The sequence below is a fragment of the Mobula hypostoma genome, chromosome 5, assembly GCF_963921235.1.
Source record: "Mobula hypostoma chromosome 5, sMobHyp1.1, whole genome shotgun sequence".
NCBI lineage: Eukaryota > Metazoa > Chordata > Chondrichthyes > Myliobatiformes > Myliobatidae > Mobula > Mobula hypostoma.
In genome coordinates, this window is record NC_086101.1 from 35017261 (window position 1) to 35042782 (window position 25522).

Sequence of the window (25522 nt, forward strand, 5' to 3'; positions counted from 1 at the left end):
AGGAAGTACAGAAGCCTGGAGCCTCACACTCAATGTTTTACAAACAACTTAGGTGTATAAGATAATGAGAGGCATTGATCGTGTGGATAGTCAGAGGCTTTTTCCCAGGGCTGAAATGGCTGCCACAAGAGGGCACAGCTTTAGGGATGCTGAGGAGAAGGTACAGAGGAGATGTCAGGGGTAAGTTTTTTACACAGAGAGTGGTGAGTGCGTGGAATGGGCTACCGGCAACGGTGGTGGAGGCAGACACAATAGGGTCTTTTAAGAGACTTTTGGATAGGTACATGGAGCTTAGGAAAATAGAGCGCTATGGGTAACTCTAGTAATTTCTAAAGTAGGGACATGTTCGGCACAACTTTGTGGGCCGAATGGCCTGTATTGTGCTGTAGGTTTTCTATGTTTCTATGTTTTCTACGTTTCCAACTTCTTCCCCTCCACTATCAGATTTCTGAATGATGCACGAACCCATGAAAAGGCATATTGTTATTTGCCTTTTGCACTAAATTTTTTCAGGTTTTGCACTGTACTGCTGTTGCAAAATGACAAATTTCATGTCAGTGGTAATAAAACGGCTACTTATTCTAATTCTATTAGTTCATAGTTACTTAAATTCTTCATCTTTCCTTAAAACAGAAATAGTCTATTTGTCCCACCTAGTCCATGCTGCCTTCCAGAACAATCCCTTTTCCTCACTAAATTTTCCTTATAACTGGTTCGTTCTCTGCACATTGCCATCAACCCCCCACCCCACCCCCTGCCCCAGATCTACCATATATCTATTTACTAGGACAACCACCAAACAACCCAGGCTGTTAAAAGTCATAAACACACAAGAGATTCTGCAGATGCTAGAAATCTTGAGCATCACACAGAAAGTAATGGAAGAACTGGGCAAGTTAGGCAGCATCTATGAAGGGGTATATACAGTCAATGTCAGGACATTAAGAGTCAGCTGAATTTAGACTCTGGAAATAGTCAACTGGGATGTGGAAGGGTTTCAGAGCATCTGAAGGAAACCCATGTGGTCACTAGGTGAACATGCAAATTCCAGGCAGGCAATACTCAAGGTCAGGATTAAACCCAGACTGTTGGTCCTGCGAGGTAGCAGCTCTGCCATCTGTGTCACACAGCATTTTGTCCATCACAATGATAATTTATTCAAATGCTGCCACCTATGTGTGAACTATCTCCATTACAAGCAAGACTGATGAGACAAATCATCGGACAAGTTACCATGTGAGTAATATACCTGCAGTGTCAGTGTTGGTGTATTTGCCTGTGAGTTAGAAAGCCGAAAGATCAAATCCCACATTGGAGGCTTTACTCCGCAATCCAGGATGACAGATCCCTTCAGCAGGAAGGGCTGTATCATCGGAGGTGCCATGTTTCAATGAGGCATTGAACCAATGTTTTATCTACTCTTTCAACAGAGTTGAACAATTTCATGGCACGATTTTGAAGAACAGGAGTATTGTCCCTGATAACCTGGAGGTAAGATTTATTTCTGAATAAGCATCACCAAAACATATTCTGGATACTTATCACAAAACCATAGTGGGATCTTGATATTTGCAATCTGCCTGCCATGTTTTCTGTACAGTGATATAATCATAGAAAAGTACAGCACAGAAACAGGCCCCTCAGCCCATCTAGTCCATACTGAACTATTTAAGCTGCCTGCTCCTATTGACCTGTACACGGACCATAGCCCTACCACCCTTGTACCTATCCAAACTCCTCTTAAACGTTGAAATCGAGCTCACATGCACCACTTGTGCTAGCAGCTCTTCCCACACTCTCACAACTCTCTTGAGAGAAGAAGTTTCTCCTCATGGTCCCCTTAAACTTTTCACCTTTCACTCTTTGACCCTAACTGTGCTTCAAAAAGTACATTTGCATTTACAAAGCACTTTCGGATATTCTGAGTTTGTGAACTTTTTTTCTCTTATTCACACATGAATGCATTGCTGCAGTGTTTGTAATTACAAAAGCTCTGCGTGTGCTTATGATATGAAAAATGCAAGTTTAAAATCCCTGTTATCACGGTGTATCTGACTCAGAAGCAAATGGGCTTAAAGATATCAACGTGTAGATATAGATGTATTATTCAGGTTACAGAGTAACTCACAGCGTTTCTCCTTAATTCACACAAGCAGTATAAATACCTCGGGGAGATTACTGAATGCAAACTTGTCTGTACTTCCAGAGGAACCTGATTCCTGTAACTCAGTATTTCCATATCATTTTCTCACTGTTCGAAACACAGCTTAGTCAAGCTCCCAGTTCTTCATGACATTAAGGAAATATTTCTTTGAAGTCCCCTTTGATGTGAAGTATATTAATCTGTGACGTCATTGCACTTGAGATCACTGCTCCGTGTTGAATAAGCATGCTTTTGATCTGCCTCAAGACACACACACACACGCACACACACACACACACACCTCTAATAACAACAAATTGTTAAATCTCAGAGTAAAGTAAAAGGCATCCGTTAGTCTTGCAAGACCATGGATCTGCGCCTGGAAAGTCTTCACTCTCCAGGGCGCAGGCCTGGGCAAGGTTGTATGGAAGACCAGCAGTTGCCCATGCTGCAAGTCTCCCCTCTCCATGACACGGATGTTGTCCAAGGGAAGGGCATTAGGACCCACACAGCTTGGCACCAGTGTCATTGCAGAGCACTGTGTGATTAAGTTCCTTGCTCACAACACATTGCCTTGGCTGGGGCTCGAACTCACGACCTTCAGGTAGGTAGTCCAATGCCTTAACCACTTGGCCATGTGCCCACTGTTAAATCTCAAGGGCAATGCTAACAAGATATTCTGATGTTTGAATAATCACTGAATTGTCTCCATCGCCACTCAGCAAAAATGTAAACTCAGTCTAAAATCTCACAACATGGCTTCATTTATGCTTGGTAATAGTTTACTTGTTTTTACACTCAGTGGCCGCTTTATTAGGTACCTCCTGTATCTTCATGGTCTTCGCTGCTGTAGCCTTCAAGGTTCAACGAGTTGTGCATTCAGAGATGCTCTTCTGTGCACCATTGTTGTAATGCGTGGCTATTTGAGTTACTGTCACCTTCCTGTCAGCTTGAGTCAGTCTGGTCATTCCCCTTTGACTTCTCTCATTAACAAGGCATTTTTGCCCATAGAACTGCCACTCATTGATTATGTTTTGTTCAAATTCTAGAGATTGTTGTGTGTGAAAATCCCAGGAGATCAGCAGTTTCTGAGATACTCAAACCACCCCGTCTGCCACCCACAATCATTCCACAGCCAAAGTAACTTATGTAACATTTCTTCCCCTTTCTGATATTTGTTTGAACAAAATGTCATGTTTTCATGCACTGAATTGCTGCCATGGTTGGCTGATTAGCTATTTGCGTTAACAAGCAGGTGTACCTAATAAAGCTACCAGTGGGTGCATGTCCCCTTCAGTTCTTTCTTTTATGTTTACAGGTTTATTTGCAGTGGTGGCCCATGATTGCACTATCATGGGAATAGAATGGTGAAATAGGATGGTGTGCCTTTTCCAAGGATTTGGAGTCAGTAAGGCTCGATGCATTATTTATCATTTATTCCCCAGCACCAGTTAGCAAGTACAAACTGTTACTTCTAAAACACTGAATGGAATTATGCAACTTGGCCCAGTTTCCAAATGTTTTTGCTTTCACTGTGAACTGGAGACGTTTTGACTACTTCATAATTCCATACAACATACAAGGATCTATCTGCCCGATGAGTCTATAGTGGTAATCAGAGTGTTACAATTGCCCCGCTATATCTCCTTCAATCTAATTTTCCCCACATTGCCGTGCACTCTTCCCATATTCTGAAACTTACCTGCACCTAAGGAGCAATTTACAGCAGCCACTTTATCTACAAGCCTGCACGTCTGTGTGATGTGGGGGGAAACCAGAGCACACAAGAGGAACCCACACAGTCACTGGGGAACATGGAAACTCCATGCAGACACCATCATGAGGCAGGCACTTTACTAAAGATGGCCACAGTGGAGACAGGAGGTTAATGTTTCAGGTCAGTCTGTTCCAGTTAGGGATAAGTGGGGAAAAAAGGATCAAAAGGACAGGGATCTGTAATCCAGTGGAAGACAAGGGAAGTTATCAGATATGTAATGGGACAGGTAGAGAGACAAATGAAAGGTCTAGAGGCAAGTGACAACAAAGACTTGAAGATTCAAAATACATTTATTATCAAATAATGTATAAATTATACAATCTAAGATTTGTTTGCCTGCAGGCAGCCACGAAGCAAGAAATCTGAAAGAACCCAATTAAAGAGAAAAAAAATAAAAGACCAACACCCGATGCGAAAGAAAGGAGAAAAAAATACAAATCATGCAAAGAATTGAAGCAAACAACAACATTCCAAATACCTCAATCGTTTCTTTCAGAATTCTAGCATCTGTGGTACTTTACCTATGATTTCAATAAGAACAAAACCTTATATTTACAAACGTTTCCTTCACGCGGGAAACATTCATAGAAGTTTTACAGAGATATTATCAGCTGAAGTTTTAGAATGAGACAAGTAAGATTGTTCAGCAATATAATAATATCAATAAATATCAAATAACACATGTCATAGAGCACTGACCTGAAACATTCACTCTGTTTCTCGCTTCACAGATGCTGACTGACCTGCTAAAGGTTTGCAGAATTTTTGGTCTTTAGTTCAGATTTCCAGCATCTGTAGTTGTGTGATTTTTTTCCAGATAATTATCTCATAACAATGGCTTGGTTTTCAATGTTAGCAAGGCACAGTTTCAAAGCAACTTAACTGAAAGGATCTGGGTTACTTCTAGTCTACGATAAGTGCTGTACTCTCTCTATACCTATGACTGTGTGGCTAAGCATAGCTCAAATACCATCTATAAATTTGCTGATGCTACAACCATTGTTGGTAAAATCTCAGATGTTGATGAGAGGGTGTACAGGAGCGAGATATGCCAACTAGTGGAGTGGTGTCGCAGCAACAACTTGGCACTGAACGTCAATAAGATGAAAGAGCTGATTGTGGACTTCAGGAAGAGTAAGATGAAGGAACACAAACCAATCCCCACAGAGGAATCAGAAGTGGAGAGAGTGAGCAGTTTCAAGTTCCAAGGTTTAAGATCTCTGAGGACCTAACCTGGTCCCAACATATCGATGCAGTTATGAAGAAGGCAAGACAATGACTATACTACATTAGGAGTTTGAAGAGATTTGGTATGTCAACAAGTACACTCAAAAACTTCTATAGATGGAGAACATTCTGACAGGCTGCATCACCGTCTGGTATGGAGAGGGGGCGCAGCGGGGGGGGGGCGGGGCTACTGCACAGGACTGAAAAAAGCTGCAGAGGGTTGTAAATTTAGATGGCTCCATCTTGGACACTAGTTTACAAAGTACCCAGAACATCTTCAAGGAGCAGTGTCTCAGAAAGGCAACGTCCATTATTAAGGACCTCCAGCACCCAGGGCATGCCCTTTCATCAGGTAGGAGGTACAGAAGCCTGAAGACACACACTCAGTGATTCAGGAATAACTTCTTCCCCTCGGCCATCTGATTCCTAAATGGACATTGATCCCATGAACACTACCTCATTTTGAAAATATGTATTATTTCTGTTTTTGCACAACTTTTAATCTATCAATATATGTATACTATGATAGATTTATTTATTATTTTTTCTCTTCTACATTATGTTTTGCATTGAACTGCTGCTACTAAGTTAACAAATTTCACAACACATGCCGGTGATAATAAACCTGATTCTGATCCAGGAGCAGAACTTATCTGATTCAGTAACATTGCTGGACTCATGGCCCTGGTTTCACATGTAATCTCTATCATATTCAGGTTTAGGTTTTCTACTGCTGCACAGCTGGGCTGTGCCTGTTCTCAGCTGGAACCCGTTGATAAAATTCCTGTTCAAACACAAGAGCTTCTGCAGATGCTGGAAATCCAGAGCAACAGACACAAAATGCTGGGGGTATTCAGCAAGTCAGGCGGCATCTGTGGAGGAGAATAAGCAGTTGATGTTTCAGGCTGAGATCCTTCATTAGGACTGGAAAGCAAGGGAGCAAAGCCAGAATAAGAAAGTGGAGAGAGGGGAAGGAGTACAAGCTAGCAGGTGAGAGGAGAGACCGGGGAGGCGGGGAAGGGGGGATGAAGTAAGAAGCTGGGTGTGGATAGGTGGAAGTGGTAAAGGGCTGAAGAAGTAAAGGATTTTCCTTTTCCCCTTTCTTCCATGATCCACTGTCCTCTCCCATCAGATTCCTTCTCCACCCTTTTAACTCTCCCATCTATCAGCTCCCAACTTTTCACATCACCACACCACCTTCCCTGCCCACCCATCTTCCCCCTCACCTGATTTCACTTATCACATGTCAGCTTGTACTTCTTCCCGTCCCGTCCCCTCCCCTCCCCTCCCCACCTTATTCTGGATTCTGCTCCCTTCCTTTCCAGTTCTGATGAAGGGTCTCGACCTAAATTGTCAACTGTTTATTTCCCTTTGTAGATGCTACCTCACCTCCTGATGTCTCTTTTGCATTTTGTCCATGTTGCTCAAAATTTCTGCTTATATATTTTTCTCAATGGACGTAGAAACAAAGAGTAAATCAGAATCAGAATCAGGTTTAATATCACTGGCATATGTTGTGAAATTTGTTGGTTTGTGACAGCAACACATTGCAATACACAATTTTAAAAAAAATTATATATTATGATAAGAAATATACGTATACATTTAAATTAAGTAAGTAGTGCAAAAAAAGGGAGCAAAAAAATAAAGGGAAAGAAATAGTGAGGTAGTGTACATGGGTTCACTGACCATTCGGAAATCTGATGGTGGCAGGGAAGAAGCATTGAGTGTATGCCTTCAGGCTCACACTTGTTGGTAGCAATGAGAAGAGAACATGTCCTGGGTGATGAGACATCATCTTTTGAAACTGTCCTCACTGCTGGGAAGCTGCAGAGTTGTAGAAATGGATGTAAAATAGAATTCTTTTTAGAAGGAATTGGATGCAAGTGAAGGAAACAATGCTAGGTTTGGGAAAGAAGCAGAAGAGAATCAGAATCAGGTTTATTGTCACTGACTTAGATGACATGAAATTTATTTTATGGCAGCACAGTGCAAAGACATAAAATTACTATAAATTACAAAAATAGATAAATATTGCAAATCTGCATAATGAGATAGTGTTCATAGATTTATGGACCGTTCAGAAATCTGATGGCAGAGGGGAAGAAGCTGTTTCTGAATTGTAGACTGTGTGTCTGCAGGCTCCTGTACCTCCTCCCTGACAGTAGTAATGAAAAGAGGACATATCCCAGATGGTGAGGAGAATGGGACTAATTGGATTAGTGAGACTTCTTTGAGGAGCGGACAATGGTCTAAACAGCCTCTTTTCATGCTTTGAGCAAAAGAGCATCCCTAAATACTTCCAAATAATTACTTAATGTGTTAAGTCCCAATTAAATCAATAAATATCAAATAACAGGTGACAAAGGGTATGACCTGAAACATTCACTCTTTCATCTACAGATGCTGCCTGACCTGCTCTTTCTCTGATGGAAGTCTGGAAATTAAATATCTAGGCTGAACTTAATTACCCTATATTTTTAGAATTTCGTCTTTCCTCAAGAGTGTTAAGCTGCATATGATGCATCTGGTGATAATTTGGTCCTCTGTACAATGTGACAGGGCATTTTTGCCACTGAATCTTTAAACTTGTTTCATAAATCTACTAATCTTTGTCTTTTTTTCCCAACCTTGTGTTAATGTTGAAATGTTCCAGTGGAGGATACTGCATTAGGTCACATGTGAGGCTGTAGGTGAAGGTGTTGCTGCTCTCAGCAATGTAACATCACCCTAATCCTACCTCAGCAATGCAACACTGTAGGTAATCGTTTGCACTACCTAGAAACTGCAGAATGCTGTGTGCACAGCCCAGCTTCTGGAATCTGTCTACATTTATTGTTGCCCCAGTAAAGCAGTCATCATAATAAAAGACCCTATGGACCGTATACATTCTCTCTTCTACCCTCACCTATCAGGCAGGAGATACAAAAGCTTGAAATCACGTACCACCAGGCTTAAAGACAGCTTCTATCCACTAGTACAATAAGACCTCACAACCTACGTTGTTATGGCCTTGCATCTTATTTATCTACCTGCACTGTACTTTCTCCATAACACCTTATTCTGTATTTTGTTACTGTTTTACCTTGTACTAATGTGATGAAATGATCTGTGTGAATGGCATGTAAAGCAAAGGGGATTTGGGAGTCCTTGTGCAGAACACCCTGAAGGTTAACTTGCAGATTGAGTCAGTGGTGAGGGAGGCAAATGCAATGTTAGCATTCATTTCAAGAAGTCTAGAACACAAGAGCAGGGATGTGATGCTGAGGCTTTGTAAGGGACTGGTGAGGCCTTACCTTGAGTATTGTGAACAGTTTTGGGTTCCTCATCTTAGAAAGGATGTGCTGGCATTGGAGAGGGTCCAGAGGAGGTTCACAAGGATGATTTTGGGAATGAGAGGGTTATACGAGGAACGCTTGTTAGTTTTGGATGTGTACTCGCTGGAACTTAGAAGGATGAAGAGGGATCTCATTGAAATGTTTTGAATGTTGAAAAGCCTAGGCAGAGTAGATGTGGAAAGGATGTTTCCCATAGTGGGGGTGTCTTGGACAAGAGGGCACAACCTCAGGATAAAGGGGTGGCCATTTAAAACAGAGATGCAGAGAAATTTCTTTAGCCAGATAGTGGTGAATTTGTGGAATTTATTACCACAGACAGCTGTGGAGGCCGGGTTGTTGGGTGTATTTAAGGTAAAGCTTGATAGATTCTTGATTGGACACAGCATCAAAGTTTACGGGGAGAAGGCCAGAGAGCGGAGCCAAGGAGGGGGAAAACGGATCAGTCATGATTGAATGGTGGAACAGACTCGATGGGCCAAATGTCCTAATTCTGCTCCCATGTTTTATGGTCTTATACAGATCTTTTTTCACTGTCTTGTATAATTTATCTGTAATTTATATTCTGTGTGTTATCTGAACTCTGTGCCTGTGATGCTGCTGAATGCAAGTTTTTCTTTGTACCTGCACTTCACTGTACTTGTACACATGACAATAAATGCAAACTGTTAGGGAAGCCAACAGCAAGTTTCTCTTATCATTTTCTCTTTTACTTATCATCCATACCACAATAATGCCCAAATCAATTAATATCAAACTTCATGACAGTTTGCTTATGATCAATTTATATTTGTTTCTGCGTACAATATTTACATTTTTAACCGTTCCACCACTAATTACCCTTAAGTCCTTTCACCTCCTTAATTTCTCAGTGACAAGCTAAGATCATTTACTTTAATAAGACAGTAATAAATTGTTATTACCTTTATTAAATCATTAATTTCCACTGAATACCACAGGAGGAGGCTATTCAGAGCCGAGGGCAGGTTTGGCCATTCATTAAATTCATAGCTGATTTGCATGTGAATACCCTTTTCCTCTGCCTTTACTTTTAGTTTGTCTGCGTCCACAGCAACACAGTTCATAGAACAACGCCTTGCAGTACTAGTGACCCATATTCAATCCCAACTGCATGGAATTTTGCATGTCATCAGCAAATATAGATATATTCCATTTGGTCCCCTCAGCCGACTCGTGTTTATACGTAGGTTGTGATTAGAGACTGGGGTCCGAACATCTTTGCCCTCTACCACTCTACCGGTCAGAGCCTGCAATCTGAGAAATGCTTGCTTGTTTTCCAATTGTCAATTAAACTTCAATTCATGCTTATACATTACCTCTCATTCCACGTGCCATAGCCTTGTTCATCGACCTCCTGCATGGTCCTTGTGAAAATCTTCTGAAAACCAAGAATCAGTCGCAAATCAGTACAGCATGGAGACTGGCCCTTTGCTCCAATGCGTCAGTGTCAACCCCAGCGCCCATTCAGCTAGTCCCAATTTCCTGCATTCAGCCCATATCCCTCCAAGTACTTCTTAAATGCTACTATTGTACCTCCCTCAATCTCTTCTTCTGGCAGCACATTCCATATACTGCCACCCTCTGTGTGAAAAAGTTGCCTCTTCAGTACCTTTTAAGTCTTTCCCTCCTCACCATAAATCTATGTCCCAAGTTTTGGATTCTTCTGCCCTGGGGAAAAGACTGCTACCACATCCAACAGTCTCCCCTCATCTACTATATTAGATGCTTCCCCAAAGAGCTCCAATGGATTGATCAGATATTTTCCCTTTCATAAATTAATGCTGATTCTCATAAATCATATTATTTTTAATTGTCCTGTTAAAGAATCACAGACTGCTCTGCCCATCACGACAAGAAATTACAGAATATTGTGGACAGTCCTACATGAAAATTAGCTTTCCCTCTATGGACTCTGTCTACACAGTCCATACAGGGGAGTCATAAGATCCCACCCACACAGGACATTTTCTCTTCTCCCACTTCCATTGGCCAGAAGAGACAAAAGCTTGAAAGCATTTACCACCAGGCTCAAGGACAGCTTCTATTCCACTTGTAGCGCAGATAGAGATTGGTAGGTATGATGTTGGGGGCATCACTGAGTCATGGCTGAAAGAAGATCATAGTTGGGAGCGTAACATCCAAGGATACACTTTGTATTGAAAGGGTGGACAGGTAGGCAGAAGGGTGGAGTGGCTCTGTTGATAAAAAAAAATGATATCAAATCCTTAGAAAGAGGTGACATAGGATGAGAAGATGTAGAATCCTTGTGAGTAGAGTTAAGAAACTGTAAAGGTAAAAAGACCCTGATGATGTTATATACTGGCCTCTGAACAGTGGCCAGGATGTGGGCTACAAATTACAATAGGAGATAGAAAAGCCATGTAAAAAGGCAAAATTGCAATAATCATGGGGGATTTCAATATGTAGTTGGATTGGGAAAATCCAGTTGGTGCTAGATCCCAAGAGAGATAATTCATAGAATGACTTCTATAATTCTTCTGGCTTTTTAGAGAAGCTTGTGGTTGAGAATGGCAATTCTGGATTAGATTATGAGAACCCTCAGTCCTCTTTTATTGTCATTTAGAAATGCATACATGCATTAAGAAATGATGCAATGTTTCTCCGGAGTGATATCACAGAAAACAAGACAGACCAAAGACTAACACTGACAGAACCACATAATTATAACATATAGTTACAGCAGTGCAAAGCAATACCATAATTTGATAAAGAACAGACCACAGGCACAGTAAAAAAAGTCTCAGAGTCCCGAGTTGATCGACTCCCGAGTCCCCGATAGCAGGCAGCAAAAGGGAGAAACTCCCTGCCATAAACCTCCAGGCACCGTCAACTTGCCGATACCTTGGAAGCAGCCGACCCTGATTCTATCCGTCCAAAAACTCCAAGCTTCCGAGCAGCCTCTGCGATACAGCCTCCCGAGCGCCATCCTCTGCCGAGCGCCTTCGACCTCTCCCCGGCCACTGAAACACACAAAGCCGAGGATTTCAGGGCCTTCAGCTCCGGAGATTCCGGTTACCACACAGTAGTAGCGGCAGCAAAGCAGGCATTTCAGAAGTTTTCCAGATGTTCTGCTGTGCTCCCACATCTGTCTCCATCAAATCAGAATTGTGCACGGTCCCCTACTTGACAGATAACAGATATCATCACCGAAGTGGCCGTGCGCGCTGTCGTCGCGCCGCCATCTTCTTCCCCCTCCCGGGAGATTGAGTGTTATGTAATGAATCAGGTTTGATTGGGAAACTTAAGGTAAAGGAACCCTTAGGAGGCAGTGATCATAATATGATAGAATTCACCCTGCATTTTGAGAAGGTGAAAATAAAATCAGATGTATCAATATTACAGTGGAGTAAATGGAACTACAGAGGCATGAGAATGGAGCTGTCCAAAGTTTATTGAAGGGGACAGTAGCAGGGATGACAGCAGAACAGCTATAGCTGGGGTTTCTTGGAGAAATCTGGATGGTGCAGGAAGGATGCATCCCATAGATAACGGAAGGATGAGGCAACTGTGGCTGACAAGGAAATCAAAGACAACATAAAAGTAAAAGCAAGGGTATATAATATAGCCAAAATTAGTGGGAAGCTAGAAAGTTGGGAAGCTTCTAAAAACCAACAGAAGGGAACTAAAAAAGCCACAAAGAGAGAAAAGATGTAATATGAAGGTAAGTTAACCAGTAATATAAAAGAAAATACAAAAGTTTTTTCAGATATATTAGGAGTAAAAGGGAGACGAGAGTGGAAGTTTGCAATTAAAACTTTATCTTTAAAACTGGTATTCTGCAATCCAACAAGACAAATTAACTTTTCTTTTACAAGCAGATTTTAATAGACAAAAGGTGTTCAGCAATGTACTTGCTAGAAAATGGCACTGGAGAGGTAGCGTGGGGGACAAAAAAATGGAAGAGGAACTTAATAAGTATTTTGTGACAGTCTTCACTATGGAAGACTCTAGCAGAATGCCAGAAATGCATGAGTGTTGGGGGGGGGGCGAGGGCAGAAGTGAATGTTGTTGCTTTTACTAAGGGGAAGGTATTTGGGAATCTAAACAGTCTGAAGGTAATTAAATCATCTAGGCCAGATGGACTACACCCCAGGGTTCTGAAAGAGGTGACTGAAGAGATTGTGGAGGCATTAGTAATGATCTTTTTAGAATCACTAGATTTCCAAATGTTCCCTGAGGACTGGAAAATTGCAAATGTCACTCCACTCTTTAAGAAGGGAGGCAGTCAGAAGTAAGGAAATTATAGGCCAGTTAGCCTGACTTCAGTGGTTGGAAAGATCTTAGAATTTATAACTAAGGATAAGATTTTGGTGGCACATCATAAAATTGGCCAAAATCAGCATGGTTTTCTCATGGGGAAATATTGCCTGACAAATCTGTAGGAATTCTTTGAGGAAATAGTAGGCGGGATGGACAAAGGAGAGTCGGTGGATGTTGTTTATTGGATCTTCAGAAGACCTTTGACAAGGTGTAGCACGTAAGGTTTGTTAACAAGATAAGAGCCCATGGTATTACAGGAAAGGTACTAGCATGGATAGAAGATTGGCTGACTGAAAGAGTGAGAATAAAGGGGCCCTTTTCTGATTGGCTGCCAGTTACAAGTGGTGTGTTGCAGGGGCTGGTTTTGGAACTGCTTCTTTTCAGGTTGTATGTAAGGCCAAGTCTATGGATAACGAGGATAGGTGGAAGGCAGGTAGTATTGAGGAAACAGGGTGTCTGCAGAAGGACTTAGACAGATTGGGGGAATGGGCAAAGAAGTGGCAGATGGAATATAATGTAAGAAAGTGTAGGAAAGAATAAAGGACTTTTTTTAAATGGGGAGAAAATTCAAAAATGAGAGGTGCTCAGGGATTCCCTAAAGGTTAACTTGCAGGTTTAGTTGGTGGTAAGGAAGGCAAATGCAATATTTGCATTAATTTCGAGAGGAGGTCTAGAATACAAAAGCAATGATGTAATGATGAGGTAAGCCATTGGTCAGACTGCACTTGGAGGATTGTGAGCAGTTTTAGACACCCTATCTAAGACAGAATATGCTGGCATTGGAGAGAATCCAGAGGAAGTTCACGAAAATGATTCCAGGAATGAAAGAGTTAACGTATGAGGAGTATTTGATGGCTCTGGGCCTGTACATGCTGGAGTTTAGAAGAATGAAGGTGGATCTCATTGAAACCTATCAAATATTGAAAGGTCTGGATAGAGTGGATTTGGAAACAATGTTTCCTATACTGGAGGAGTATAGGACCAGAGGGCACAGCCTCAGAATTGAGGGGCGGCAATTTAGAACAGAAATGAGGAAAATTTCTAAAGCCAGAGGATGGTGAATCTGTGGAATTCTTTGCTATGCAGGCCAAGCCATTCGGTATACCTAAGGTAAAGGTTGACGGGTTCTTGATTAATCAAGGCATCAAAGGTAAAGGGGAGAAGGCAAGAGAATGGGGATGAGAGGGATAATAAATCAGCCATGCTGGAATGATGGAATAGACTCAATGGGCAGAATGGCCTAATTCTGCTCCTAAGTCGTATGGTCTAAAACTATTGAATGGACCGCTTGAATGATAAATTTGGACTCTTTGATCTCTCAACCTACCTTGTCATGGTCAGCGCACCTTATTGTCTGCCTGCACTTCACATTCTGTAACACTTCCTGCATTCTGTTTTGCTTTGCTTTTTGTACTAGTTTAGTGTACTGACATAATGGAATGATCTGTATGGATGGCATTCAAAACAAAGTACACGTGACAATTATAACATGATTACCATTTATCAATCAAGATTCTTAATATCACATGACAATTGATGGATCCCAGCATCTACCCTACGAGCAATGTCAACTTAACAGATTGGTAGATCTTTGGTCTCCCTTTTCTTAAAGTGGGGTTACAATTATTCCCCTCTAATCTGCAGAATCATTGGAATATTGGAAGATAATAACTAGTCCATCTGCTATCTCAAAACTCCAGGATATAGATCAGTAACTCCTCGGGATTTATCATTTCACAAACTCATTAACTTCTCTAGTCTTTTTGTTTAAACCAATGCTAGTTTAAACTCTTCTTGGGCTTCAAGCTGGGTACAGGTATCGATTATAACTGACATTTTGATGACAAACTCCGCCATCTTCTTCAGGGATAATGGCTGGGCATGTCTAATCAGGTGGTATTTGTACCCCTGTATTCCATCCCTCCTGATTGGTTAGTCCTCGTCCAATCAGATTTCCACTCTCCCACATTGTTTACAATTGATTTCCAGTTCTTACTTAGAGCGAGACCTATGTCTTTGTTAAAATTCTTTTCCTCTAGTTTTATTTCAATGGCTTCCTTTATCAGGCAGTCACAAAACCCATTGGTGTGGCATAGTAGTTTTGTGCTCTGGCATCATCCCTGAAGATGATGACACAGTTTGTCATCAAAGTGTTGGTTATAATCAATACCTGTACCTGGTTTGTAGCCTGACGAAAGTTTATTCGTCATATACACCGGGAATGCACAAGATCCTTCTTCATTTAGTGCTAGTTTCTTTACATTCTAGTTTACTTCCTCATTATATCTGGGTGTTTATGTGCCTGCTTCTGTGAAAACAAGCACAAATAATTGAAAATCAACTACAGATGCTGGAAATCTGAAAAGTAACCAGGGATTTCTTTCGTCAGGGTCTCAGCCCGAAACGTCGACTGTACCTCTTCCTATAGATGCTGCCTGGCCCGCTGCGTTCACCAGCAACTTTGATGTGTATTGCTTGAATTTCCAGCATCTGCAGATTCCTCGTGTCAGAGATTTCTTAGTCATTCTCAAATGAATTCTATTGTCAAATGTATTATCAAGTGCACAAGTACATACATGTCTGCACAGGTGCAATGAAAAACTTACTTGCGGTAGCATTACAGGCACATAGCATCAGATACACAACATTTACAAGAAAGAAAGACATAAATTACACATAAATCATACATGTTTCACAAGAAAGAACATAATTTGAACAAAACAAAGTCCATGTTAATGCAAAATGGTCATAGTTGTTACACCGTGGTAGTGATAAGCGTTGCACATACAAAATGCAGGAGGAAGTCAGCAGGTTTGGCAGTATTTGTGGAAAGGAATAAACGGTCGATGTTTCGGTCCAGGACCCTTCATCAGGCCTGGAAAGGAAGGGAAAAGAAGCCAGAATAAGAAAGTGGGGGAAGGAGAAGGAGTAGAAGCCAGAAGGTGATAGATGAAGCCAGGTGGGTGGGGGGAAGGAGGATAAAGTGAGAAGCTGGGACGTGATAGGAGGAAAAGGTAAACAGCTGAACAAGAAGAAATCTGATAGGAGAGGCGAGTGCACCATGGGAGAAAGGGAAAGAAGTGGAGCACTGGAGGGAGGTGATAGGCAGGTAGGAAGAGCTAAGCTCAGAACCAGTGTTGGGAATGGAAGAAAAGGGAAGAGGGACGGGGAAAATTACCAGTAGTTAGAGAAACTGATGGTCATGCCTTCAGGTTGGAGGCTACCCAGACAGAATATGAGGTGTTGTTCCTCCAACCTGAGAGTGGCCTCGTATGGCAGTAGAGGAGGCCTTAGACCTACATGTCGGAATGAGACTGAATAGTTGGCCACTGGGAAATCCTGCTTGTTGTGGATGGAGTGAAGATGCTTAACAAATCCATGTTGGGTCAAACTGAATTACAGGAGGCCGCATCGGGAGCACTGGATACAGTAGACGACACCAACAGATTTGCAGGTGAAGTGTTGCCTCAACTGGAAGGACTGTTTGGGGTCCTGAATGGAGGTGAGTGAGGAAGTGAATGGGCAGGTGTAGCACTTCTTCTGCTTACAGAGATATGTACCAGGAAGGAAATCAGTTGGGATTGATGACTGGACAAGGGAATCACAGAGAGAGTGATCCCTGCGGAAAGCGGAGAGTGGGGTGGGGGGGGGGGAGAAGATAACGATGTGTTTGGTGGTGGGATCTTGTTGAAGATGGCAGAAGTTGTGGAGAATGATGTGTTGGACGCAGAGGTTCATGGGTTGGTATGTAAGGACAAGAGGAAATCTATGTCTGTTAAGATGCTGTGAAAATGGGGTGATGGTGGATGACTGGGAAGTGGAGGAAATAAGGGTTGTGCATGATGGTTCAAGAATTGAACAGTTGAATAGAAGTAGCTGTTCCTGACCCAGGTGGTGTGGAACTTCAGGTTCCTGTGTCTCCTGCCTGATGGTAGCTGTGAGAAGATGGTGTGCCCCAGATGGTGGGGATCTTTAATGATGTGTGGTGCCTTCTTGATGCAGTGCCTCCTGAAGATACCACTGATAGTGAGAAGAATGAGACCAGGATATATTGGGTGAAGTCTAACTCTAACGCACTCCCATTTGCCTAGCTTATGCCTTTACTAAGCGCCTTCAGGATGCACAGTATTGCACGAAGCTGCAGAGGGTTGCAACCTCACAGGAACAATCCTCTCCACCGTCAAGCACATCTTCAAGAAGTGATGCCTTAAGAAAATGGCATCCACCATTAAGGACTTTCACCGCCCGGGACATGCCCTCTTCTTGTTACTACCATTGGGGAGGAGCTACAGAAGCCGGAAGACCCACACTCAGCATTTTAGGAACAGCCTTGTCCCCTCCATCATCAGATGTTTGGACAATCTACAAACACTACCTCATTATTCCTTTATTTTGCACTATTTAAGTATTTTTAAATATATATTTTGATTTCTTTGCACCATATTGCTTCTGCAAAACAACAGATTTCACATGGTAATAACTCAGACTCTGATTCTTTGCAAACCTTTCCCTTTGATTTACACTATTTTTAACTTCTATAATTCACACTTATTTTCTTCTTCCGTCTTTGTGCCTTAAGGGAGCATAATTTGTTACAGTTCAGGATTGACCTCTGTAAATGCCAGCCATTGCCTGCTCACTACCAGGCCCTTTAATGTGCTTTCTCTGTCCCCTGTGACCAATCTGCTCACACCTTCACAGTTCCTTATTTGGATTGAAACTTGGCTTCAGAGTGAACCACATCACATTTGTACTCGATGTAAAATTCTATTACATTACGTTCAGCTTTTCCAAGCATACCCTTTACAAGATTGTTAATTAACTCTTTCCAATGCACTGTTCCCTCAACCAACAAATCTAGAAATCCAAATACAATTCAAAAAGAAATCTGCAGATGCTGCAAATATGAAGTAAAATCAGAACATGCTATCTTTGTTTGACCAGTTGGATCAACAAGATTAATGTGATCTTTACTGTCCCTTAACCACCATATTTGGTCATCCCCTTTGTCTCACCCATCCTTAATGGTGGATGCCTTTTTCTTAAGGCACCACTTCCAGAAAAAGTCCTTGACAGTGGAGAGGCTGCTCCCCATCTTCTCTACGACCTAGACTAACTTATTTCTCTCCTCCCAGTTCTGTTGAAGGACCCCTGACTGGAATGTTAACCGTTTCTACTTCCGTAATCCTTGCCTGACTTGCTGACCTTTTTCCAGCATTTTCTAATCTAGAAAATCCTTCTCGTCCACATTCTAGAAACTCACCCTCTGTAATAATTAGTATAATTCTTTCTGTCCAAGCTAAATGGAGAGTAAAGCCTCAGACAATTACTGCACTGGAGGATGAGAGGTGACCTGATAGAGGTGTATAAGAGGTGATAGAGGTGTGATGAGAGACATTGATCATGTGAATAGCCAGAGGCTTTTTCCCAGGGCTGAAATGGCTAACACAAGGGGGCATAGTTTTAAGGTGCTTGGGAGTGGGTACAGAAGGGATGTCAGGGGTAGGTTTTTCACACAGTGTGGTGGGGGCATGGAATACATTGCCGCTGACAGTGGTGGAGGTGGATAGGGTCTGTTAAGGGACTCTTAGATAGGTACGTGGAGCTTAGGAAAATAGAGAGCTCTGCAGTAAGGAAATTCCAGGCAATTTCTAAAGTGGGTTACATGGTCGGCAGACGATTGTGGGCTGAAAGGTCTGTAATGTGCTGTAGATTTCTATGCATTGCCCTGTTACACGCATCTCCAATTTCCTCATTTACACTGTGCCCTAAACCACTACAAAAATTCAGAAGTCTGGAGACAACCCCCATCAGAGTTTCTTTTCCTCCTTAAACACAGGAGATTCTGTAGATGCTGCAAATCCAGAGCAACACACACGATGCCTGAAGAGCTCAGCAGGTCAGGCAGCATCTATGGAGAGGAATAAACAGTCGATGTTTCAGGCTGAGACTCCATCCAAACTGATCTAATGATCCACTAAGAACCTGTCTGACTACGGTACTGATGTCTTCCTGTTTCGAAACTCATTACCCCATTTTCTTTTTACTTTGCCCATTCTTCCCAAATATTAATTGCCCTGGAACATTTAATTCCCAGATTTGTTCACCATCTCTTTATGGTTCTCTGCTGATTTGCTGCCCTACAAAAATCTGTTCATTTACCTGTGTTTAGAAATCTCTACTTTGTCTGACTTTTCATGCACTTCCTCGTGAAGAAGGAAGCCTGGAGGAAGTCTAAGCTGTAACACACAGTCACGGGTTTAAGTATTCATGAAACAAAACTTATTACTATAAAGTTCCAGTTGCTACTTGATTTTCCCATTCAAGATGCAGAAGAAACTAAGTTATGGTGATAGTTTCAACATTAAACAATCAATTGTGTTTCTAAATCCATAGTCACAGTATAGTGTCTACGGAGAATTAACACTGAAAAATTAGTTCTGAGTGTATGAGTACTGTACTATATAAAAAATCTATATTACTTTCCAATTATTTATAATATGTTTAAGATTATGAGAGGCATAGATAGAGTGGACAGGCTGCACCTTTTTCCTATGGTGGCAATAGCCAACACCAGACAACATCCTTTTAAGGCAGGGGTTCCCAACCTGGGATCTACAGACCCCTTGGTTAATGGTAGGGGTCTATGGCATAAAGAGTTAGGAACCCCCGTTTTAAGATGAGCAGAGAAAAATTTAGAGGAGATGTCAGAGTTGGGTTTTTTACATAGAGACTGGGAGTGATGGAAGAAGCAGATACTATTGGGACATTTAAGAGATTCTTAGGCACGTGTTGTAAGAAAATTGAAGGGTTACGTACTGTGTAGGAGGGACAGGTTAGATTGATTGTGGAGTAGGTTTATTTACATTGGCCAGTGCAATATTATGGGCTGAAGGGCCTATACTTTGCTGTACTATTCGATGCTTTACATTTTTTATCAAAGCTAGATATAAAAAGGTGCCCTGTGAATGTTTCATTGTTATCTTTGATTCAGTAAATATATTTATGACCATTTCCAGTGATTTCATAGAATCAGACAACATGGAATAAGACCATTCAGCCCATCATGGCTGTGCTGACTCTTTGAGCTCTCAAGTTAGGCCTCTCCTTGTCCTTTCAGTGCAGCCCTGCAGTAAAGTGGTGCCGAGGTATAAGGGAATCATGGCCATAGCAAGTGGTAGCACAGACTCGAGGGACAGAATAGCCTACTTCTGCTTCTACCTTACATTCATATGAAGTTGCTGCTGAATCTGTTTCCACTGTTCTTCCAGATCAGAACATCTCCTCTTCTTCCCACTGGTTCTTCTTCTGCAAATCATCCTCCAGCCACCTCCTGTGGTCATCATCCATCCTGCTACTGAGAATGGTTTCTCCTCATTTACTCAAGCCAAGGCATCTTATGAATTTCAATGTCCCTGACACATATCCTTTTAAACTTCATTAACTGAGCTGAATCATTTTGAGTTGTTAAAGAGCTTTGACTCATTGCATCAGAGGCAATTCTTCCCCATTTCCAAACCATATTTTACACCACCAGCATTTCTGCCATTTATTCACATCGAGGGGGAATGATCAAAGAAGATGTGTGGGGCAAGTTTTTAATGGAGAAAATGGAGGGGGGGGGGGGTCTGCCAGGAATGGTGATGGAGGCAGAAACAATGGAGTCGTTTAAGATGCTCTTAGATAGACACATGAATATGCAGTGATTAGAGGTAAACGGATACTGTGTAGGCAGAAAAGATTAGTTTAATTAGGGATCACTAGCTTAATTAGCTTGGAACTACATGTTGGGCCAAATAGCTTGTTCCTGGGCTGTACTGTTTTGTGTTCTATGTCCTAGTTCTATATCACAAAGAAGAGGTCCCACTGCTGATCTCCGTGCACTATCACTAGTCACAGACCTCTCGTCAGAGAAACGTCCCTGTGTGTCACTTTGGGATGTCAAGACATTGGTGGGACCGCACCTGTGGTACTGTGTGGAGTTCTGATCACCCAGCTTCTTAGTGATGTCTTTAAACTGGAAAGGCTGCAGAAAAGATTCACAAGGACTTTACCAGGACTGGAGGGCTTGAGTTATAAGGAGAGACTTGAGAGGCTGAGATTTTTCCCCTGGCGTTCTATGTTCTAAGCATGGCTTACTATACCCAAGGTGTTGGGGGCCAAATGACATTGACAAACAACCTCGAGAAGAAGACAAGCCCGGAAATATTGCAGGTTGGGTCGAAGGAATTGCTCATGCTTTTTAACCAACGCTCCCCCAAAGAACAAATCACTTTTATAATCCACTCACCCACTTGCAAAGAAGCCTCTCAGTCTGGTGAGTCTGAACAACCAATCCATTAGACCCTGCATGACTTGTGTGTTAACTCCAATTATCATCCTTAGTTCCACAGTCTCAACAAAAGCACATCATTTTTGATTAATCAGTAACTTACACAGTTGAGATCGCTGCTGCCCTCTGTGTGGGAAAGAGCTTCCTGACAGGACCCCTGAATTATCTACTTCTGAGCCTCTGGCCCCTTGTTCACCAGAGGGAAGTGCTGTTCTCTCTCACTCTCTACATCATCTAATCATCACTTAATCTCCACTGCTCAAGGGAATACGAGTCTAGACTCTCTTCTGACTCAAAAAGTAAGCATACTTTTGAATTTACAAATAAAAACTAATATCATTGTGCATAACATGTTTGTTCAGAATTGGGTTTATTATTACCGACATATAGAACACAGATAGTACAGGTCCTTTGACCCATGATGTTGTGATGACTTTTAAACCTATTTCAGGATCAATCTAACCCTTCTCTTCTGCATATCCCTCCATTTTTCTTTCATCCATGTGCTATGATCAACATCACTGAGGATCTCACGTGGTCTGTACACACCAGCTGTGTGGTGAAAAAGGCACAACAACGCTTCTTTCACCTCAAACAGTTGAGGAAGTTTGTTATGGGCCCCCAAATCCTAAGAAATTTCTACAGGGCCACAATTGAGAGCATCCTGACTGGCTGCATCACTGTCTGGTATGGGAGCTGCACCTTCTTTAATCGCAGGACTCTGCAGAGAGTGGTGCGGACAGTCCAGGGCATTTATAGTTGTGAACTTCCATTGATTCAGGACATTTACAAGGACAGGTGTGTAAAAAGGGCCTGTAGAACATTGGGGACCTAAGCCATCCCTACCATAATCTGTTCCAGCTGCTACCATCCAGGAAGTGCTACCGCAGCATAAAAGCCAAGACCAACAAGCTCTGGGACAGCTTCTTCCACCAGGCCATCAGACTGATGAACTCACGCTGATTTGAGTGTACTCTATATTACACTAACTGTTCTACTTATTATAAATTACTATGATTGCACATGGCACATGTAAAGATTTTTACTCCTTGTGTATGTGAAGGATGTAAGAAATACAGTCAATTCAATTTAATATCTATGAGTCTCTTAAAGGTCTCTAATGAATCTCTCTCTATCACTACCCCTGGCACCACATTACCTCCCCACCATACTTTCCTCCCTGACATCCCCCTTATACTTCCCTCTATTCATCTTACAATTTTACTGTCTTGTATTAGCCACTTGCACCTTGGTCAAAAGGTGCTGGCTGTCCACTCTTTCTATGCCCCTTATCGTCTTATACATCTCTATCGAGTTTCCTCTCATCCTCCTTCGCTCCAAAAAGAAACGTTCTAGCTCATTCAACCTTCCCACTTAAAACATGCTCTCTAACCTAGGCAGCATCCTGGGAAATCTCTTCTGCACTATCTCAAAGCTTCCTCATCCTTCCTAAGGTGAGGTGACCACAATGAACACAATACTGCAAGAGTGGCTTAACCAGTTTTACAGAGCCACAACGGTACCTGGCATTAAAATTGTTTTGGAGCGGCAGTACAGTGCAAGATATAAAAGTTACTGTACTGTACATAGAAAATTAAATGAATACAGAAAAAGGCAAGTAACAAGGTAGTGTTCATAGGTTCATGGACCTATCAGAAGTCCGATGGTGATGGTTAAAACGTTGAGTGTGGTTCAGAACAAATTCAGTGAAGGATCCATCATTTGGTGCCGTGGAGGTTTACGAAGATATTGGTAGATTTACGAAGCCCTATCTGTATTTGAATACATCACAGTAAGAGTTTGATCAATAGATTGTGTTCAAGGCAGTGGCTGTTTATGAAGGCAACAAGAGCAGGTTCTCCAAGTCAAACATTTTCAGCAAAACATCCATTCGCCTAGGGTGAAGAACAAAGCTATAAAATTACAGCATGATAAAGTTAACTTGAAAAATTTGTTTACTTAGCAAATATTGTTTCCTTTTGCTGAAAAATTACAGTAAATTTGATGCTTTAGGAAGGAGTTTTTAAATTTTGGCATTTTTAGTCATACAAAAGCTGGCTTTAACTGAATAAACCTCTATTAATAATCAATGTAATCATGATACAAATTTATTTAACAAGCAATATTCTTGCCAATATGATTTATAGTAACCATTAGCTCTCCTAAAAGATAACATCATATTATTCATCTGATCTCCATACTGCAAAATTGCAGAAGAGAGGTTCTGAAGTAGAGGGAAGTGGGTTGAAAAACAAATATAAGGTTTTACCTGTGGGGATTCCAAAACCAGGGTTCACAGGTAATGACACAAGAAAACGGAGCAGGAATCAACTTTTAAGCTACCCCACCAGACCATAAACTCCTTACGGACCTAAAGTTCAGCTTTGCTTTTCCATCTCATCCCATATCCTCTAATGGCCCTAGCCCGCTGATCACAGAGTTGAATATACATACTTGGCACATGAGTATTCTTTATCTATAGACATAAAAACAAGGGTTGCAGGGAATACTCTGCAGGTCGAGCAAACATGATGTTTTAAGCTGGTCACTTTTCATGAATTTGATCAAAAATATTAGCTGTGCTTTTCTCTCCCAAAGATACTAACTGGCACACAATGTATTTCCAGTCTGCTCTAAATTTTCTTGGCTCCTGAGATCAGGCTGATGTTGTAATCCACACTAAAAAGGATTGGAATAAATATCAGCTTGAATCTCAAGGCCCGTTTGCAGCTTGGACTCCAGTCACACGCTCCCATCTTTCTTCTTACTCTGTTAACATTTTCCCTTCCTCTCTCCTTCGAATGTTTCCTCCCAAAATCTCTCCCTGCTCCCCAGCTCCCTTAATTTAGTTTTTCACTCAGGCAACCCAAGGGTCATAACCTTTTAAACCTTTCCAATGCATGACCTGTCCAGCATTTTATGACCCAATGCTGGTAAATGGGACTAGCTTGGATGGGCCACTTTGGACAGCATGGACTAGATGGGATGAAGGGCCTGTTTCCCTGCTGTATCACTCTGACTTTTTTTTCCCTATGTCTTCTATTAAATTCCTCCTGCAACATTCTCTTAAAAAGATCCACCGTTTTCATTTCATTTGGATAGAAGTATTCCACTAGTCCGGTATCATCCAAGTAAATCATTTTGAAGAACATTTAATTCACTAAATGGTTGCTAAGATAACATAAAAGCAATATTGATCAATGAGAAGTTCTGGCAGTATTGAACAACCTGATGCAAATCTGTGGGGACTTTCTATAACTAACCATATATCGATTGGATGATGTACAATATGCAATTATATCTTTGGGTTAGAACCCTTAATTTAGTTTTTCACTCAGGCAACCCAAGGGTTGCAGCAGTAATGTAAATAGGCAGATTCAAGTGGGATTTCTTCTCACAAACACTAAGTCTGATGACTTTTATCTCAGTGGCAAATAATGAAAAGAAGGGGTAGCAAAACTTACACTATCCTTTACTGTAGTCCACAGAGGGGGGATAAGATTGGTGAGATATTCACAGCTTTGGTAAAATTAAGTTAAACTTGTTTATTATTGTCAGAGCTACCGAGGTACACTGAATGCCATCCACACAGATCATCTTATCAGATCAGTGCATTGAGGTAGAAGAAGGTAAATGCGGAATAAAGGGGAACAGCTACAGAGAAAGTGCAAGGCCATAATGAGGTAGATTTTGAGCTCAAAAGTCCATCTTATCATACTAGGGAACTATTCAAGAGTCTGATAACATTGGGATAGAAGCTGTCCTCATGCCTGGTGGTTTGTGTATCTTCTGCCCGTTGGCTGGGGGGAGAAGGAAGAACAGCCGGGGTGGTTGGGGTCTTTGATTATACACGCTGCTTGATCAAGGCCTTGAGAGGTGTAGACAGAGCCCATGGAGGCTGGTTTCCATGATGTGCTGAGCCTTGTGCCACCTTTGTGCGGACTCGGGCAAAGCAATTACCGTGACATCTGTGTATATAAAGGACAGGCTGGCTTTGGAGTTTGTGCAGCTCAGATTCACTGGATTGGCTGCTGGGCAGAGGGGCTCGTCCAGTGAGGAGAGGAGGATAAGAGGCGATGTCATTGAAAGTATTGCTGAGAATCTGTTGACAGACACAGTGGCAAGCTGGTGGGCGTGAGATATAGGAGGGTGGCTTCTGAGCTGCTATACTACTTCTGCTATTAACACTGGGCAAGTATGCCCAAATCATGATCTCAGAGGTCCTCAATATCACCCTGTGTGTTCTCTCTGCACTTTGACTTGCCATAGACCATGGCTTGGGGGATGTTACATTTTTTTCTTGTATGTCTCCTCCCAGATGGAGTCAAGATTAAAAATAGTTCAGCATGTGGTGCTGCTCTCTGATTGTTTTTCTCTGGGGTGTACTGTGCGTCAGGATGGACAGA

At 41.8% G+C, this 25522-nt stretch overlaps 1 protein-coding gene across 1 annotated transcript in view; it reads left to right on the forward strand.

The window, feature by feature from the left end:
- Positions 1-25522, forward strand: part of fgf14 (fibroblast growth factor 14) — a 541877-nt gene that overhangs the window by 1339 nt on the left and 515016 nt on the right. Inside the window, exon 2 of the mRNA XM_063048373.1 lies at positions 1431-1491. The gene's annotated coding sequence lies outside the window, so the exon portion shown is untranslated. The remainder of the gene's footprint in view (positions 1-1430; positions 1492-25522) is intronic.